This window comes from Humulus lupulus, chromosome 1, assembly GCF_963169125.1.
Source record: "Humulus lupulus chromosome 1, drHumLupu1.1, whole genome shotgun sequence".
Taxonomy (NCBI): domain Eukaryota; kingdom Viridiplantae; phylum Streptophyta; class Magnoliopsida; order Rosales; family Cannabaceae; genus Humulus; species Humulus lupulus.
This window is the reverse complement of record NC_084793.1, coordinates 100,735,386-100,756,655: the sequence shown is the minus strand read 5'-3', so window position 1 is coordinate 100,756,655 and position 21,270 is coordinate 100,735,386.

Genomic DNA, 21,270 nt, shown 5'->3' with positions numbered 1-21,270 from the left:
GAAAAGAGGATCAAGGTTTAGAGGGTTTTCAAATACTTTAAAAGAGAAGGAATCACAAAAGTTTTGGTCACCAAAAGGAAAGGTAACCCTGTGGGGTTTTTGTTATTTTTAGATCTATGCAAGAATAAAAGTGGAATTTTCAAGAGATATTTCTACTTTTTATCTTGGGCTTTATATGTTTTTCTTTAAGGGTTTACTTTCAATTATTTTGATGGGTATTCATAAAGATTATAAGGTTTTTGACGTAAAGTTTCCCACACCATTTTTCTCTCAAAGCCACTCAAGACGAGGTAAAGAAGTTGGACTTTAGTTCTTAAGTTTATGTTGCATATTGTATGCTAATGTTTTCAGGCATAAGTATTTGGATAGATGAGATATTTGGCAGTTGTTGCCCCAGAACAGTGACCGAGGTGGTCTTTGATGATAATAATTCCTCTCAACTTCTATCCTATTTATGCGTGGTTGTATGTTTGTGGATTTTATGATTAATGTTTCATGTTATGGTTTGACTATTAAGTTTTGATGTGTTTTGCGATTATGAAATGTTGCTATGTTGTTGTCTACTTCTTTTCTGAAATGTTGCTATGTGGAGCACCATAGATATCTTAAGAATTATGCTTATGTTTTATTCTAAGTTATGTTTTAAACTGTGAGATAATTTTATAATTCATGCAAACTATTATTTTTTTTAAAACTCGAATCTGAATACTATGCATGTTTTCAGTATGGTATAAATATTTTGTAATATGGTACCTTATGTCCAAAGCATAGTTAATTATATAAATATTCGTCAATATTTATAGTTAGTTAAATTAGGGTGTTACACCTTGTTATATGTATGGAAAGAATTGTCACTTTACAAGGGATTGTAGATTCAAAAAGAGCCATAATAATGAGTCAAAAGTGAGTTCAACTGAAGAAGACTTAGTGACCACACTATGTGAGGTCAGTGCCATCAATAGGAAAGTGCAAGGGTGGTGGTTGAAACTTGTGCCACCATCCATGTTATTTACGATAAGTCTCTCTTTAATACCTTTGAAAACACAGTGATGGGCATGAAATTCAAATGAGAAATTTAAAAAGGTCCAAGGTGGAAGGCAAGGGCACAATTGATCTATTTTTCAGTTCTGGCAAGAAGGTTCAACTTAAAAAATTTCTCTATGTACCGGACATGAGTAGAAACCTTGTGAGGGGAGACTTGCTTAGTAAACTAGGCATTAAGGTGGTGCTTGAATCCAGAAAGCTCATTTTGTCTAGAGGCGTAATTTTTGTGGGAAGCGTCATGCTTGTGATGGAATGTATAATCTTTGTACTTCTATTGATTTTGTGAACACCAATAAAATTTCTACTTTTTCTTCTTATATTTTCGGATCAAATTCTATTACTCTATGGCATAATAGACTTGTACATATAGGTTACAGTACTAGCAAAAGAACAATTAAATGTGGATTCATTCATTGTGATATTGCTGAGCATGATAAATGTGAACTATGCATAAAATAAAAAATTGTTAAAAGGCCTTTTCCTAGTGTTGATATAAATTCTAACTTGCTAGATTTGATACATAGTGATTTATGTGAACTAAATGATATGTTGACTAAAGGTGGAAGTAGGTATTTTATTACCTTTATTGATGGTTGTTCTAGGTTCACATATGTTTATTTGCTTAAGAACAAAGATGAAGCGTTTAATGTGTTAAAATTATATAAAGCCAAAGTTAAAAATCAATTAGAAAGGAAAATTAAAGTACTTAGAAATGATAGGCGTGGTGAATACTTTTTAAATGAGTTTAACTTATTTTGTGAAGAACATGGTATAAGTCATGAATGTACTGCCCTATATACTCCACAACAAAATAGTATAGCGGAAAGGAAAAATATGACATTTCTTGAAATGGTGAATGCTATGCTATTATAATATAAACTGAGTTTTAATTTGTGGGGTGAAGTCTTGTTATCTGCATGTCATATTTAAAATGTATTCCTATAAAGAAAAATAATATCTCCTCATATGAATTATGCAAAGAAAAGAAACCAAATATTTGTTATCTTAAAGTATGGGGGTGCCTTGCTTACTACAAAAGAACCAATCCTAAAATGACCAAGTTGGGTCCTAGGGCTATAAGATGTGCTTTTGTTGGCTATGCCTCAAATAACAAAGCTTATAGATTATCAAAAGGAGTATAATGTAATAATTATATCAAGTGAGGTTGAGTTCTTTGAGAACATGTTATGTGATAACTGTAGGAAACACATATTACATGATCGTTATTTATTTTCATGTAATTTACATATTATCAAACAAACATGTAAATTCCTAGAACATGCGCCTATGAAATTGATACATAATAGAGTAAAGTAAAGAAACTTATATTACACAGTAGAACTGGAACAATTCCTTCCTTCAATCTCTCTAACCCTTGATTCATTTCTGTAGCATAGTATTATCAAGAGATTGAACTAGATCAGCAATACCGTTTTCCTCACCAAGCCTTTGATCAACCTAGAACTAGTGTGGGCTGGTTCTCAACACATGAGATAGAGTTTTAGAAGAGAATAAGAAGAGTGAATGGCCAAGAAAAGATTAGACTGTCTAGGTTCTCACCTACCCAATGAATCAATTGAGACTTACTTATGAAAACCCTAGATATCATATTCCTTATATAGACAACTTAATGGGCTTTATTTAAATTTAAATTAATTAAAAATAATAAACAAAAAATAAAAGTCTTGGGCTCCCACAAATGGACTTGGGCCCAATCTTTTTGTTTTGAATTTAAATCCCAAATGGGCCTTAATTAAAAATATTTTATTTTTTAACTAATTAATTAAATCCTTATTCAAATTACCTAATTATAATTTGAAACTTGATTTTATATAATTTATTTATATTGACTCCAATTTATCAATATTAATAAATTTACCCAAAGATTCTCTTTTATTCTCTAAATCTCATATCTCTATAAATTTTCCAAAATTGACCTAGTGAACTTTAAAAATCCTAATTGATAATTAAATCAATTAATTAAGACATTCTAGATGATTTATTCAAAGGTGATGCGGGGACCGTAGATCCATGAAATCAAGCTCCTATAAGTTACCGTGAATTTATTTATGAATAATTTCACTACCTTATTAATTCCTCGTGACTCCACTATAGACTCGTAATTGAACTCTTGAATTCCTAGAACTTCTGAATCATAAATACGTTATCCATTGTTATAACCATTACAGTCAGTCAATCCTCTATCGATAACTTACTAACGAGTTTGGTGCAAATTACCTTTTTTACCCATCAGCACTATTTTGTCCTTAACTCCCAGTAAGCTCCTTATAAATGATATTTTCGTGAAATTATTCATAGAAATGAGATCTCAATCATTTAACATTCTGCACAAAGTAGTTAAGGAAATCACATGTTCACTTCTCACACAAAATTTATAGATTTCATTTCTACAAATAATACTCCCACTCAATTACATTACTAAATCTCAAAGATGTGAGTATGGGCTAGACCGTAGGGTAAACTGGTAAAGAACAAGTCAAAAGATTTAAATAATATAATTAACATAATATTATCACTCATAATTAAGACCAGCTTAACCTATGGTCAACATTGTGACATTGATTAGATTCGATAACAACAATACTTATTTAAAAATCAATAATCAATATTAGTCCTAGTCCGATGTAACCAAATACATCTAATCTTATCTATTTGGTCAATGCCTTGGACAAGACATCACACCCCGAACGTGTAAGTAGATCATATCGTAGATTGCCTAATCAGTAAAAATCCAATGCACTGATCTAATCTTAGGACTCGTTCTTTTGAACATGCAATTACAGCTATAATCCACTGTGACCTAGTCACTATAAATGTAACTATCCACATGTTCGAGATTTTATAAATGTTTGTATTAGTTCAATAATCATGTAATAAAACAAGCAAGCAACACAGTTGTCAAACTAAATGATTTCTACTTCTTTTATTGACAATATAAAATTACATTACATGTCCAACATGGTTTTATAAGGGCATAAAACCCAACAATAACAATAACTCTAAAGGACCTATTAATATTAGAAAGTTTCAAGCTGAGACTCTATAAAGATTGATAAGCAACCTATATTGCCAAGAAGAAGCCAAATGATTAAAGATTTGGGATCAAATGAGAAATGTTCTCAAATGGAGACATTTTATTTAGTATAAGGAAACCTTGAAGAAGTCACATGGAATTTCCAGTGGTTCTTCAAATTAAGGATGATCCCAAAACTTTCAAAGAAGCAATGTCTTCAAGAGACTCTACTTTTTGGAAGAGACAATAAATGATGAAATAGATTCAATTATGTCTAACAACACATGGGAATTAGTTGACCTCGCACAAGGATCAAAACCAATTGGGTGCAAATGGGTGTTTTGAAGGAAATATCACACTGATGGCATTTTAAACACCTTCAAGGCTAGATTAGTAGCCAAAGGTTTTAATAAAAAAGAGGGAATAAGTTATTTTGACACATATGCATCGGTAGCAAGGAAAAATTATATTAGAGTTACATTTTTTGGATAGTGTGAATATCCAAATGTATAAAATATTTGGGGTTACAAAATCAGTTACAAATTTGTAAATTCCAAATATTACCCAATAATATGTAGATTATATTTTACACATTTTTTAGTTTGAATTTCACAAAGCCATAAGTGATATGGCTGTTGGAGATGTGATTTATTTAACTCTCATAATGTGTATGGAAGTTACAAAATCAAGTGGGAATGAGTTTGGAACGTCTTGAAAAAGTTCACAAAATTGGGTGGCTGAAATGCACTATGGCAGCAGCCAGTGATTGTCCCAGGCCGCGGCCATCCATATTCGAGGTCGCAGCTAGAGAGGCTGACAACCTTTTTTCCAACTTCGGTTTTATCAAGTTTTGAACGTTTCAAACAACCCAGTAACTCCCAAATCTCTATTTTAATTCCGTAAAACATTTAATTAAACATTATTGGTAACAACCATGGGGGTTGTGGAATTTGAAATTTAAAGGGTGTCTTAAAACTCTATAAATAGGAGCATATTGCTCACTTGTATGACACACTATTTATTCTATCCACTAGAGCACTTGACTAGAAAATCATCTAGAGACTTGTTTATTCTAGAGAGCTATTTCCATTTGAGAGATTCCCTTAGCGCTTGAGATAAGGGAAATAAGCTTTTGGACAAATGTTGTAAACCTTGTTCAAGTTGGTGATCCTCAATGCTCTTCACTTTGGTTGTGTGAGTGAGAGTGTTTATTTTTTTGTTATTGTCCTTCTACTATTGCTTTTCATCTTCGTCTCTTTATTTTCCTATTAACATTTTTGCTTGTATCTTTTACTTTTAGAGTTATAAGTCCTCTACTTCTTTTCTCTACTACTTCTATCAAATATAATAAAATTATACTTTTATTTAAATCAATAAAAATATCTTTTCACATGCTTCTAGGGCACCAATCCTAACAATTATATCAATGGACTATCTAAAATACTCAAGAAATTATTGTATAATTTAAAGAGTTCATTCTAATATATTTAGTGGAATAATATTGAGATTAAACACTAATATTTGTTATATTAAAGAGTTTAATTAATAATATAAGTGTATTGAATCATGAAATTATAAGTCCACGGTCCCAGATCGACTGTTTAAACAATGTACATGGTAAGAGTAACAATATAACATATAAGGGTATATTTGCAAAGAAAATTAGTTTAGAACAAATACGTAATTATAAGATAATTATGAAAAATATATTTATTGTTATTTATTTCTAATTTTCGTAATTAATTAAAAAATAAATAGAATAATTAGTTTTGAATTAGTTACATCATCTTATTTTATGTTATTTTGATAAATTAATTTAATATTAAAATTTTGGAAATTTTAATTTAGATAATTGATTCTACTACATCATATTTGCAATTAATATTGAGATATTAAATTAATATTTAAATATGTGAGATTTGAATTTGCGTTGTCAAATTGATTTTGAATTAAATTAAAAAGATATTATTTGAATATTATAATAGATAAGATCTATTTTTAATTGAATTAAATAAATGAAATAATGGTTTAAAAATATCTGCTTATTTCGAAGCAGTTTCACACCAGTCATTGTCCCTTAAAAGTGTGGTGCGTAGACAACACGACTTGTTAGAGATATATATTGTCTCAATGGAAAATAAGAACTATTACAACTCTATGCAAATGAATACAAAAGACAAAGTGATTAATTAAATGATTTACGACTCTATTGCAAAAATTACATGTAAATATAGAAAGAAGTAGAAAAAAAGAGAAAATAGAAAATACAATATCGACTTATCTGACTTAAGCATCTGATTAAAGATCGCTACTTTTTAAACTAATAAAGATAATAAAATAATTTTATTTCTTTTTAAATTTAATGAATTCAAAACTGATGTGTTATATTTTTATTTTAATGATTTATTTTAATCAAATTAAAACAATAATTAAATAAGCAAATAATATTTGAAATTTAAACAATTCAAATTCTAGGGACACATGACACACTCCTATATCCCTAATTTTTTAATTTATTTGTTTAATCAAAATTAAGACAATATATTTATTCAAAAAAATAATATAAATATTATTTCAAAAATAAATATTAGTTAATTAAAAAATTAACCTTATCTTAATTTACCAGTTTTGAATAACTACCTGATAATAAGATAATATTAAACTCTCCATAATATTAATCAAAGCACTGATTAATATTAATTTCAATAAATATAATTTTTTCATATAAAAATTAATTAGTCAAATAATTAATCAATGCATAATCAATTAATTACACATAATTATAACATAATTATCAATTAGCCATAGAAAATTAATTCCTTTGCAATTTAGTCATTTTCTCCATTAATCTTATCTGTGACATCTTTACCCTTGGCAGTGTAGTACAGATGTGACTCAGGGATCGTGAACCTATAATACTAAGTTCTAATAAACTACACTATTAATTAAACTCTTTAATTAAATAATGTTATTTATTAATTCTATTATTACTCCAATATAAATATGGAACTGCACTCTTAGTAATTATAGAATTATATTTACAAGGTAATCTCTTACATTCCATTAATATAATAAAATACATGTAGTTTTGTCCTCCATTTATTTGTTTATTGATTAGAGCTGGTCAAGAATTAGTGTTTTACCATTCTAATTACCTCTTGTTCCTTAAGTACAATTAATTCACTAGTGAAAAATTAATCTAATCATATTATAGATTTGAGTTCAAAAGGAAAGCATGAATTCCATTATTGTAAGTTTATGTTCCTAGCCATTTAAGTTATCGAATCTCCAAAACAAAAGTCATTAGCCTCATTATATTAAGAGACCTTAACAAATGAATCAAAAGATCCAACAAACATGAACATGAATTCATGACTACTTATGATTTATAATGATCTACAAATGATCATCTTTTAAGATATGAATTAAATCTTTATGGCAAATGGTGAGTTTATAAAGAAATTAATTCACATTGGTCCAGTCATATATAATAATAATTATATAAAGTACATTTACAAAGATGTTCATCCACATCAATAATTTGAAACTAGATTACTTGCATCCAACTATATGCTTAGTAAACCGTACTAGTAACCATTGATTAAAGATTCCATACTTTAATATGTTGTTGACTATTTTATTCATTATATATGTTCATAATTCTCTCGTACACATAAAATATCATACTCTCATAAATGAATATGAAATGTTATGATATTTATATATAAATTATTCAACATGCCCTCAAACGTCATTGTGTGTTTGACGAACAACTTGGAAGACTTTGGTGTAAGTATTCGCATGGATATGAAGATCGTTTGATTATACAAAAAGACTCAATGACTCTTGATAAGCTACAAGATGTATTATTCTGTTCTTATTTTTGTGTAGATTTAATATATAAATATATGTATTGATCCTAGCTCGGTATTAATTATTTTTAAAACCACCACCCCCTACCATTGCGTCCCTAATTTCTAAATTAATACCAACAATAATCACTATATGTAATTCAATCCTCCAATAATTGGTTCATAAAGAGATGGAATAAATTATTTTTTTACTCCTCTAATTACCTCTTTATCCTTAAGTACCATTTATTAACTAGTGAACAGTTCATTTACAAATATTTTATAAATTAGAGGTCGCAAATTGTTCAGTTCCAGAATCAACACTTAAGGGAACCATTATTCAATCCTCTATGAAAAATGTTTGGATTCCATGTCTGTATATCATGTCCCCAGCCTTTTATATCAATTAATCTCCAAAATAAAAGTTCTTAGCTTGATCATTCTAGCAAACCCTATTGAGTGAATCAAAAGACTTAGTTGACACAAATAAGAGTTCATAATAACTTCAAGATTTAATTGATTTCTATATGATCATTGAGAGATATGATTATAACTCTTTATGGTAAACAGTATTTTAATAAAGAGGTAAATACATATCATGTCCAATCATATATAATCTTATTATATGAAGCACATCCATTAAGATGTCAAGGTACACCATTGATCCAAATCTAGATTATATGTATTCATAATACTAGTGGATCGTACTAGCAGTAATTAATTAAAGATCCCTTTCAACTAACTTTAATTTACTACAGACTTTTTTCATTCTTTATCTATAATTTTAATCATCTCGTACAAATACAAAATTATAGTCACATATAATGAATTATATTTATATATGGGTGCACTCTTAATGGTTACTACCCATGGATGATTACTTTAACATTAACCATTGGATTATGATTAATGGTCTATATTTATAGTTTTTAATTAATATTTCTAAAAATAAATTTTGATTTTTTCAAATTTTTGGAAGGACTTGATGAAAAACGTGTATTTATTATGAAAATATAATATTGTAAACTTTTTCATTTTTCAAATGCATGTCAATTTCTAAATATAGCTAGTGTCTCTCATTAGTTGGAAACGATATTAATTATGACAAAAAAAATAACTAAATTCAAAATTAATGTAAAAAAAAAATATTTAAATATTAGTGACTTGCTATATCAAGTCACTATGTTATCACAATATCATAATTGTTAATACCCATCTATGGGTAGTAATCATTGCGAAATCTTCCATTTATATGTATAATATTATTTAATGAATAATAACATTAATTATAAATAAAAATATTTCTTTTTATAAATTTCATAAATTATGTACTCCTTACATGCTTTAAGGGCACTATGCCCTATAGAGCATGCCAAGCACACATCATCCACATTCATAAGCACGCTTGTCATCTCCTACTCAAAACTTGTGGTCCACGTTGTCAACTGGGTCAAGGTTGAAGCCCAAGTCGTGCCTAAGTTTGCGTGATGCTATGACCACATCAAAGAGAGTTGCCAAAAGTAACATTGTCGACCATTGTGGAAGAGGCTTCAGTGGAAATTTAAGGGGAACTAGTCCTAGATCTTATAGAGAGGAAAGAAATAGAGAAGACGGAAAAAAGAGAAACAAGGAGAGGGAGGAGAGATAGATCTTCATCATCTACACTATCGACTGACCACCTGCAATGTAAACCCGCAAAGAAAGAGAGAAGAAGGGGGAGTGAGCGTCGAGGAACAAGAGGGACAGAGAAAAGATATATTGTTTTTTTCTTTTACATTATTTTTTAATTTGTTTTGTTTTTATTAACATAATATTAATGTATTACAATTTTTAAGATATATAAGTTGTACCAATTACAATATAACATGTGTCAATATATTTTTTTCAAATCGATTTTAATTGCTTATTACTTAAACTGAGAAAAATTTGATGATACTATTTGCCTTAAATATATAATCTCACGTAGTAGTCTCATCCTTTATTGATGAAGATTTTGAATCCATAATCACATTTATGTAGAGCATATCCAAGTATAATTTTATTTGGTCTCTTATGGTTATGTGTTCAACACAAACCAAATCTTGAAACAAATATTTGAGCATTGAAGAAGATAAACATATTTCTCTCATTGATGATTATGAAAAAAACAAAAAAGAAAGTAACTAAAAATAGAGATTTTCATTGTTGGGAATTTATGGCTTACCATTTCTAAATCAACAATGATTTAAATGAATTAATTCAATATTACAAACTCTAAAGATTAATCAAGAATCATATTAATAGTATGAATGCAAATTTTGATACTTAAAGAACCATATTCAAAGTATGAAGATAATCAAATATTAAGTGATTATATGATTATAACATGAATTTATAAATATTTAATCATCAATACTAACATTAATAAACACAATAAAATGATGAAATAACAACAATATCACAATTAAGTAAATCACAATAGAATAACACAATTACAAAGTTAGGATTTTAGCTAGATACAACCTTTGTTTTGAAAACATAGGCTTGCCATAATAAGTATATTGCCATCCAAAATTTGTATTCCAATCCTTTCCTTACTAGCTTGAAGTTTCACTAAAATGGAATGAGAAGTGGGATTAAACAAGCCTTTGAAACTCACACAAGTAATTTTTTGGTGAGTTTCTTAGAGAAAACTTATGATCTTTAAGAGATAGAGAGAGAGAGAGAGAGAGAGAATTGAAAAGTGTGATCAAGCATTACAACTCTAATAACCTTTATTTATAGTATAGTCATCGTTATTAAGTCTAACCAATAGGATTACAACTTTGAACACATCATTTAGAGCTAAAAACATGTAATAGTATGGACTTGTATGGACATGCTAGGTGATGCATCACCTGACACTAGACGACACCTCACCTAGTGAAAGGCGATACGTCGTCTGTTACTGTATCTTAATGTCTTTCAGCCTAGGCACTTCGTCGCCTCTCCAGATGGCAACGCATCGCTTCTAAACCTGACCCACATGCTCAAAATGTGTCTTAAATACCTCCAAATGCTCCCAAATTTTTTTTCACTTCAACTTAAGTGAAAATCGTTAAGTGTTTTACACCACTTTTTGTAAGACTATTTAACAAATCTCAACATTTGCTCAACATCTTTTTCATCATTTGTTGGTCACTTAGGGTATATATTGTTACTCTTGTGCTTCTGTTATTTCTTGTTGCTTATTTTGTATACATATTTTTTATTTTTTTTAATTTATGATATTCCAATTGTTTAGTAGTTATTTTTTTGAAGCGTCTAAGAATTTTACTTAGTTAGATAGTAGTAGCTTGTACTGTAGTATTTCAGTTTTCATGGTTATTGGTTCAAGCTGTAATTTATTTGGAAACTCATAGAAATGGTTATGGATTTTGTAAGTTTAACCTATAGTTTAGAAATATTAACTTTATCATAAGGTTTAATTATTGAAGTTGGTCCTAGAAATATTATTTATTATAACCTAAGGTTTAGATAGAATAATTAAGAATGTGATATTTGTCACATGTATGTTTATTAAGGATTTAAGGATTTTAGATGAATAGATTAATCAAGGATAAACACAAGAAGTCTAGAACCTTCCCTCAACTGTTAGGATTTCGTATTACTCAGTCAATGTGATTTTAAACAACATCAAGTGTGCTAAAAGTGTGCAAAAACGTGTTTAATATATTAGTGTAAGCTAATATATCAAAGTTATAGGGGTCGATATATCGCCTATGTTGATACGAAATACACCTCGACTTTGCACGAACGAAATCACGGAGCCTCGGGAATATTGGGGAGGCGATATATCACCTATAAGGGGCCATATATCGGCTCCACTTGCATATTTTGAAAGTACGTGGAATCCGAGCTAGAAACAACCCTCAACAACTTGGACCTGCTCTTGAATGATTTTGACCGAGTTTTGGGCATCTGTTGAGCAGAAAATTCAATTTTTCTTCATTTTAAAGGGAGTTAGTTTCACTCCTTGAACTCTATAAATAGAACCCTTCACTCAGTCATTTGCATCATCTTTCAAACACTTCTCAAAGCCTCCAAGCTGCTAAATTCACTGTAGAGAGAAACACTAGGGTTTTGGGGTTGAATGCTTTCAAAACTAAGCTTTTCTAAACACTTGGGAAGTAAGCTAGAGTGTGAATTTGGTATTGAGGTATAGATCGAAGTTCTAAGCTGTCTAAGGTACTCTTAATGCTCATGTTTAGTTCATTATAGTTCCTCTTATTCTTTTCTTTTTCTTCAAATCCTATCTTGTTATAATGATTTTTGGTTAGGTGTTTGATTTTCCTTGAAACTTAAGGTTTTCGGTAAGTTCTTATCTTGATGGTTTAGATCTTATTTTTGTCTTCTTTTCTTTACAAAACTTATGGTTTTACTATTTGGTTTTAGGAGTTTCCAATCCCGCACTTGTCTCCAATACCCTGACTTTTGGTAAGGAAAATAAGTTAGACTTTATGTGTTATGATTATGCTTGTATGTATGTATGTATGTATGTTGTTCTTATGTTTGTAGTCGCTTGGGAAATATGGTTGCTTAGATAGCAAATAAGAAAATCTCGAGATTTTTATCATTATCGTAGACTATAGTTGTGTTTAAACCTACCTCTAAATAGTAGCACGAGGACCTTGATGATTTCTATCACATACTACGGTAATGAGTCAATGGCCATTAATTTGTAGTCTTATGTTTTATATTTTTACGTCTTATGTTTTATGTTATGTTTTAGCAATTTTTCCTTACTGGGCATTAGGCTCATTCCTTTTTATTTAGATGGTGCAGGTAAATGAACATGGAAGGGAGGGCAGATCCTAGGTGGCTTTGGCATGTGTATTGGGAGAGGACTAAAGGAATGCATCGATGGAATTGATCGAGGATGACATTGATATTTGAGTTTTTTTATTTATGTATTCATGATTTCCGCATTTAGTATTTAAACATTCAAAATAAAGGTTTTGTTTTATTTGTGATTTTATGTATACATAATGGGTCCCGTATTTTGGATTTTCTATAATAAAGTATATTATTTTATGTATACATCCAAAAGATAGTAGTATGTCTTAGTAGTTTTTTATGATTCGAGGTCTTTTAGTTAGTTGGGTCTTTATAGTTGGTACAAAAGCCATGATTCATGTGCATGAAGTTCTCATTGATACACACGCAAAAGCTCCGAATCTAACAACCAATGTGAGTGTTTATGTTATGAATATTATATTTATGTTAAAATCTAATGTTTTAGTCATTATTTTTTTCAGTCAAAATGAATGGAGCCATGACTTATCAAGATATCGAGCCATTAAGGCATTGAAAAGGATTAGAGAGCCAAGGGATACAACAGGAGTGCTAGAAATAATCACTCAAAGATTGGTCAAATTTCACAAGGAGATAGTTCACCTTCAATTCACTAGGCAAATTATGATGAGAGCCATGGAACAATGTGTCTTAGTAATTAGGCTTTTTAAAGATATGCCTTCTGTGGTTTCAAAATTGGAAGAAATATGGGAAACTATGTATGATGAAGATGACTTACCGGTAGCCATGAGATATTATTTTCTTATACTTAGGTTTACCTATAGGTTTGAGATTTAATTCACTAATGAACAAAAGAATAATATCATAATGAATATTCCCCGTGGTAGTTTCCAAGCTCATGATATTGATGATTATGAGGAAATAACTAATGATATGCTAGATGAAGGGTTAGATGTAGAAGATCCTGATTTTTAGAGGTTTTACCCTAGTTATTATTAGTATTGTTTCTTTATTTATTTTGACTTTTATTGTAATAAGTGAAAATCTTTTTCCAAATGAATAAAATGGTTTTTTTTTTATTGAATTGCATGTTTGAATTTGAAATTTTGGTTTTTTGAAATCATAATTAATTTAGAATAAATTCAATAAATAATGATTGAATTCAATGAGGGTGGATACAAATCAATGAACCAGATTCTGTATTGAGAGTTTAGGTGGTCATAGTAGTGGGAATAATTTTACTGATCCTAGCCCTCCCTCAATACGGTTAACTTTGGAATAGCGACAAGTTTCGAGCCTGAGAATTAATTCATATAAGGTGGTTAGAAACAGACTAAGAAAATAATAAAGATGACTTAATAGTCTAAGTATAGAAACACACCCTAATTTATAAAGATGGCTTACATAATTTTTCATAACATATCATAACTGATAGGTCCGAGTTATGTTTGCTTAGACTAAGTTTTTGCCATAGAAACTATTAGAGTAAGTTCTAACGTGTTTTTCTCAACTGTTAGAACTTTGCTGAAGACGTCGCTACAAAAGTCTGCACGCACGAACGACAATGCCCCCAGCACCGCCAATGAGACTCACAAAACCCTCCAGTCCGAAGAAGGGGAAATTGTACTACAACTGCTACTGCTAATAGAAATGCACCACCTCCGATTGATAACAACACTGAGATATTTCGGTTACGGGAACAAGTAGAAGAATTACTGTAGCAACAACAACCTCAGTTGCAACCTCAACCGTAGCCTCGGCCAGTGGCTCAAGCACCCCAGCAAGAGCAGAATGTAGGATATCCATATGGGGGATGGCCAGTGGAAAAATATGCACCTTATCTAGCTCAGTACATAGAGCTAGTCTACGAGCATTTTCATAAGCAGCACGCTCCAAACATTGAAGGGACAACCGACCCCTTTGAGGCTGAAGAATGGCTCAGGAATGTAGAGCCGATTCTAGCAAACATGAACCTCGGCAACTCGGATCGCATATCCTGCGTTTCTTCTCTTCTGAAAAAGGATGCTTGTAGCGACCCAAATTTGCTAATAAGGCTTAGGGTCTTGCTTAGCATACCTGGATGGCAATAAGTAATTTATTATTATAATATGTGCATTTGTATGAGTATGTGATTAGTGATGCATGTGTTAGGTGAATTAAATATGCATGTGGGCCCCGCTTGATTATTGGGGGCATGTTTGTAATTTTAGACGGTGAGGGCATAAATGTGATAATTGTGATATATCTGTGTTGCACGATCCGAGACAGTCCTAGGGAGCGGTTAGCTAGAAAGTCACAACGGGGTCGAAAATCCGACTTGGGGCGAGTCGAGGGGTATTTCAGGTATTAGATGTTTTATGGGATTATCGGGTTATGGAAATAAATATTTGGAGATATATTTGAAGATAGAATGTTTAGGAGGGAATATTGGGGAAATTTACCATTTTGCCCTCGGGGACGTTTTTGGTACCCCGAGCCTTTGAGATAGCCTTAGAAACTTAAGTTAAATAAAAACAAAATTGGAGAAGTGTTTAGAAGCTAAAGAAACCGATACTCTTTCTTCCTCTCTCTCTCTCTTGGAAACTTGGAGCATTTTGGTGGAACGAAAGACTAAGGAATTGGAGCTGGGAATTTTGGGAGCTAGAAGCTTGGAGCTTAGAAAACTAATCGAGGGATTTAACTCAACTCAAGGTAAGCTCATAACTTAGTGAATTATACTAGTTTCCTACTAAAATTTTAGAGTATTGCATGTGTGTTAGGTGAAGAATCATCTTCGAGTTTGATGAGGTTTTGAGCTAGAATTCTAGTTAGGTTTTGTTACTGAGTGCATGGTATAACTTCTGTGATGATTAGCTTGAGTTGTTGGGTTGATTTTGGGGTTAATTAGATTGGTTTTCGTGGTAAAAATGGAGGATTTTTCTGGGTTCGAAGGGTCGGGCCGCGACATTGTTCTTGCTAAGTCGTGGCCCTCTAGAACAGATTGGAGGCCAGGAAGAGGGGCGAGTCGCGGCATGCCCTTCCTTAGGCCGCGGCGCGCCTGCCCTATTCTGGGGTTGGAGGTCTCTGGTTGGGGGCGGGTCGTGGCGCTTAGTGCATTTTTGGGCTTTAAAAAGCTTTTAGGCTTTGGAATCCAAAAGTTAAGGCTCGGGATGGATTTTATCACTCGGATTGATAGAAATCGAGGTCCCGGAGATTAGAATTATGACTCAAAGATATTTAATGATTGGAACTTGATGGATGGATATTTTTGGTGCGTTGTGACTAGGGTTCCATCGAGACTCGGACTAAGAGATTGTGCTCGGGACATCGGTGCTTGGAAAGCTCGGGACATAGGTAAGAAAACTGTTGTACCCATAGAGCAGGGCGAGCCCCTATAGCTTGTGTTGCAGGGCATGACCCTATATGATTGTGTTGCAGGGCGTAGCCCCATTGATTATGATTATACATGTTTAAGTGTTTATTTATTTATGCTATGTATGCATGTATGTGGATGAACGGAAAGAGCCAGGAACGGCGAGGGCCGGCAATGGTGAGGGCTGAGAACAGCAAGGCCGAGTACGGAAAAGGACCGGGAGCAACGGTTAGCACGCGGAGTGCGAGTTGCCAGGGCGAGAACCTATAAGATACCTGGGATATCCTTACGGTGTAGACCGCAAACCCAGGGCCTGGTAAAGTGCCTGGGACGGCATGACCATATATGTTTAGCCTATTAGCGACTTGATTATTTGTTGAATGTTAAATATGCATATTTTATCTGCTTGTGAGGGTTTTCTTGCTGGGCTTCGGCTCATGGGTGCTCTATGGTGCAGGTAAGGGCAAAGGGAAAGTCGACCAACCTTGAGTATGGAGAGCATGAAGCGTCGCGTACATGTTTGGCCTGCCTGGCTGCAACGGCCAGAGGTATTTTTGGGAGATGGTTGTATTAAACTTAGTTTTGTCGTTTAGTCGACCTTAATCATATTTTGAAATTGTAAATATTTTCTAAATAGTATTTTTGGGATCCCAAATGTTTAATGTCTTATAGTATTCAATGAAATGGAATTATTTTCAAAGTATGTGACTTTCTTTACGATTTAGCCACACTTTTGTGTTAAAACCTCGATTAGCGAGTTGATTGCACGTTTTAATCTCACTTAGTAACGGCTCTAAGGTAGTAGGGCGTTACAACTTGGTATCAGAGCGAGCCAAGGTTTATGCTTTCTAGAGAATGACCGAACATGTACGCTCGCTGTCAGTGACAAGCTCGACTCAGGATTGGTTGGTAATAATTGATTTCTATATTTGACTATGTGCTTAAATCCCTTGTTTGCCTGCTTATTCCATATAGAGCATGATGAATGAGTTAACATATGCATGATGCCAGGGCTCGGCCCGTTGAGTGTTATATGCTATTTGTATGTTATGTGGATTGTTGTTTATGGTTGACCAATGTGATTGGGAGGTGGTTTTGGTTGTTGTTATCATGCCTGATGAGCGGCGTCGTTGATTGCAGGCATATTTGTTGAGATGCCTCGACAATCATCGAGACTCCGTGGCAGTAGGGCCGAGGATGACAACCAGGATCAGGACCTTCCACCTGCCCCACAGAACTGGCAACAGATATTTGCCGAAATTGAAGCAAGATTGCAGCGAACAGAGGAAGAACTTCGACAGTTGAGACAGCAGGCCCCTCCACAGGTCATTGGGTTGCTAGTTCAGCAGGTTGTGGCATCAGTGTCGGTTCAGCTTGTTATGGAGAACAGGTGGGAACCTTTGTATGAGAGGTTCAGGAAGTAGCATCCTCCCACCTTTGACGGTGGACCAGACCCACTACGGGTAGAGCAGTGGATGAATATGGTCTCCTCCATCCTGGATTTTATGAGGGTGGAAGGAAACGAGAGGGTAGCTTGTGCTTGCTACATGTTCAGAGAGGATGCCCGCATCTGGTGGGATGTAGTAGCTCAGAGGAGGAATGTGACAGTTATGACTTAGGAGGAGTTCAGGAACATCTTTAACGAGAAATACTACAGTGTTGCAGTCAGAGCTGCGAAGGTTGATGAGTTCATCAACCTGACTCAGAACCGGTTGACCGTGACAGAGTATGCCTTGAAATTTGACCGGTTGGTGAAGTTCACGCCAGATTTGGTGTCGACTGATGCGGCAATAAGAGATAGGTTTGTACGGGGGTTGAATGTTATGATCGCCCATGATGTAAATATCACTTTACATCCAGAGACTGCTACCTATGCTCAGGTTGTGGACAAGGCCCTTACAGCTGAGGGGGTCGAGGATCAGATTTGGAGAAAGAGTGTTGTTAAGCGCGATGCCAGGAGGATGGTGTCTCTTTTTATTGGATCCAGTCATGGTAGTGGCTTCAGTGAGCAGAAGAGAAAGGCCCCAGATTCTTTTGTTCCTCCTAGCTCGGATAGGAGGGCACGAGGTGCTTTTGGTGTCCGTCAAGGCGGAGGTGACAACTGGAGAAGCTTTCCAGTGTGTGCAGACGACGACATCAGGGTGAGTGTAGGATCAGGGCCTGCTTTATTTGTGGGAGTGTCAATCATTTGAAGAAGGACTGCCCACAAGTCAGGAAAGAGGAGTCGAAGCAGAGCGATGGTCTCGCTCCTGCCAGGGTGTTTACTTTGACTCAGACTGAGGCGGAGGCTAGCCCCTCAGTTGTGACAAGTCAGATTTCTAGTGTTGAGTTTTCTTATACTGCATTGATTGATTCGAGAGCTACTCATTCATTTGTATCTGCTAGAGTGATTAAGCAGCTGTGTAGACCTAGTGTTTTGTATGCTAGGGGTTTTCAGACTTTGTTGCCGACTGGGGAACTGGTTGTCTCTAGGAGATGGGTTAGAGCTTTACTAGTAGAGGTAGATGGTAGGGAGTTTTCTGTTAATTTGATTGAGCTTGCGATGGATGATTTCGATATGATCCTAGGGATGGATTGGTTATCGAAGTATGGGGCGATGATTGATTGCAAGTGCAGGATGGTGACATTTGAACCAGAAGGGGAGGTACCCTTTGTATTTGTGGGTACGGTTAGTGGACTGCAAGTACCTATGATTTCAACACTAAAGGCTAGAGACTTGATGCAGGAAGGTTGCATAGGATTCCTAGCGAACATTGTGGATACCTCTAGGGTTGTGTCGGTTGGACCGGGTCAGACCAGATTGGTATGTGAGTTTCCAGATTTATTTCCAGCAGACCTGCCAGGGTTGCCACCGCAGCGAGAGATTGAGTTTGTCTTTGAGTTATTACCAGGAGCGGAGCTAGTATCTAGGACACCTTATAGAATGGCTCCGGCGGAGTTAAAGGAATTGAAGATTCAGTTGTAGGAGTTACTTGATTTGGGGTTCATCAAATCGAGTTTCTCGCCATGGGGTGCTCCAGTGTTGTTTGTAAAGAAGAAGGACGGATCTCTTAGGATGTGTATTGACTACAGGTAGCTGAACAAGACTGTTTTCCGCACGAGGTATGGACACTATGAATTCCTGGTTATGTCCTTTGGATTAACCAATGCCCCAGTAGCTTTTATGGACATGATGAATTGGGTTTTCAAGGACTATTTGGACAAGTTCGTGATTGTATTCATCGATGACATTCAGGTGTACTCTCAGTCAGAGACAGAGCATGAGCAGCATCTACGTTTGGTGTTGCGGTGGTTGAGGGAGCATAGGTTATATGCTAAGTTCAGCAAGTGTGAGTTTTGGCTACCGCAAGTTACATTTCTGGGCCATATGGTTAGTAAGGAGGGGATTCTGGTTGACCCAAGTAAGATTGAGGCAGTGAGAGATTGGCCTAGACCAAGCAGTGTTCCTGAAGTTAGGAGTTTTCTGGGATTGGCAGGATATTATCGGCGGTTTGGTAAGGGGTTCTCCAGGATTGCTATGCCATTGATAAAATTGACAAAGAAGAAGACAAAGTATGTTTGGACAGACAGATGTGAGAATAGTTTCACAGAGTTGAAGCGGCGTCTGATCACCGCACCAGTGTTGAGTCTGCCGAAAGATAATGAGAAGTTTGTGGTTTATTGTGATGCATCCAAACAGGGTTTAGGGTGTGTGTTGATGCAAGCTAGGAAGGTGATAGCCTATGCATCAAGACAGTTAAAGGAGTATGAGTAGAGATATCCCACGCATGATCTAGAGTTGGCAGCGGTGGTATTCACACTTAAGATTTGGAGGCATTATCTATATGGTGAGAAGTGCGAGATATACACCGACCATAAGAGTTTGAAGTATTTCTTTACTAAGAAGGATCTGAATTTGTGCCAGAGACGGTGGCTGGAGTTGGTTAAGGATTATTATTGTGACATCCTATACCATCCTAGGAAGGCTAATGTAGTGGCTAATGCATTGAGTCGGAAGGGCCCAGGAGAGTTGTTCAGTTTGAGATAGATATTTGATAAGTTAGCTGAGAAGATGACTAGAGCGGGTATAGAGTTGGTGGTTGGTCGGTTAGCCAACATCACTCTTCAGTCCACACTTCTTGAAAGGATCAAGGAGGCGTAAGGGAAAGATTCCCAGTTTAGGGGTTATAGGGAGAACGTCTTAGTTGGAGCGGCTAAGGACTTCTCTATCTCAAAGTGGGGTTACTAAAGTACAAGGGTCGGATCTGTGTTCTGATGGATTCTAATATCCGGCAGGAGATCTTAGATGAGTCGCATACCACTCCCTATTCTTTACATCCAGGTACGACAAAGTTGTACCAAGACTTGAAAGCCTTGTATTGGTGGTCGGGAATGAAGAGGGACGTGGTGGATTACGTGGCTAAGTCCTTAACGTGTCAATAGGTTAAGGCTGAACATCAAAGGCTAGCATGGTTGCTGCAGCCTCTAGGGATTCCAGAGTGGAAGTGGGAAGATATCACCATGGACTTCGTGGTTGGTTTGCCGAAGACCGTGGGAAAACATGACTCAGTGTGGGTGATTGTGGATAGGTACACCAAGTCCGCCCACTTTTTACCTGTCAGGGTGACTTATACTGTGGAACAATATGCTGAGTTATATGTGAAGGAAATTTTTCGACTTCATGGGGCTTCGAGGTCGATAGTATCCGACAGGGACCCCACCTTCACCTCCAAGTTTTGGGAGAGTCTGCAGAAAGCTATGGGCACACAGTTACGATTTAGTACCGCTTATCATCCCCAGACAGATGGACAGTCTGAGAGGACCATTCAAATATTGGAGGACATGTTGCGAGCCTGTGTGCTAGACTTTGGGGGATCTTGGAGTAAGTATCTCCCTTTGATTGGGTTCTCATACAATAAAAGTTATCAGGCGAATATCGGAGTGGATTCGTATGAGATGCTATATGGGAGGAACTACAGATCACCTATCCATTGGGATAAGATGGGTGAGAGGAGGTAATTAGGTCCTGAGATGGTTCAGAGGACCAATGTGGTGGTTGAAAAGATTAGAGCTCGAATGCTCACCTCCCAGAGTCGCCAAAAGAGTTACTCAGACCTGAAACGCAGGAGCGTGGAATTTTAGGTTGGTGACTATGTGTTCCTTAAGGTTTCACCTTTGAGGGGAGTGAAAAGATTTAGTGTTCGGGGCAAGCTGAGCCCTAGATTTTTTGGCCCCTT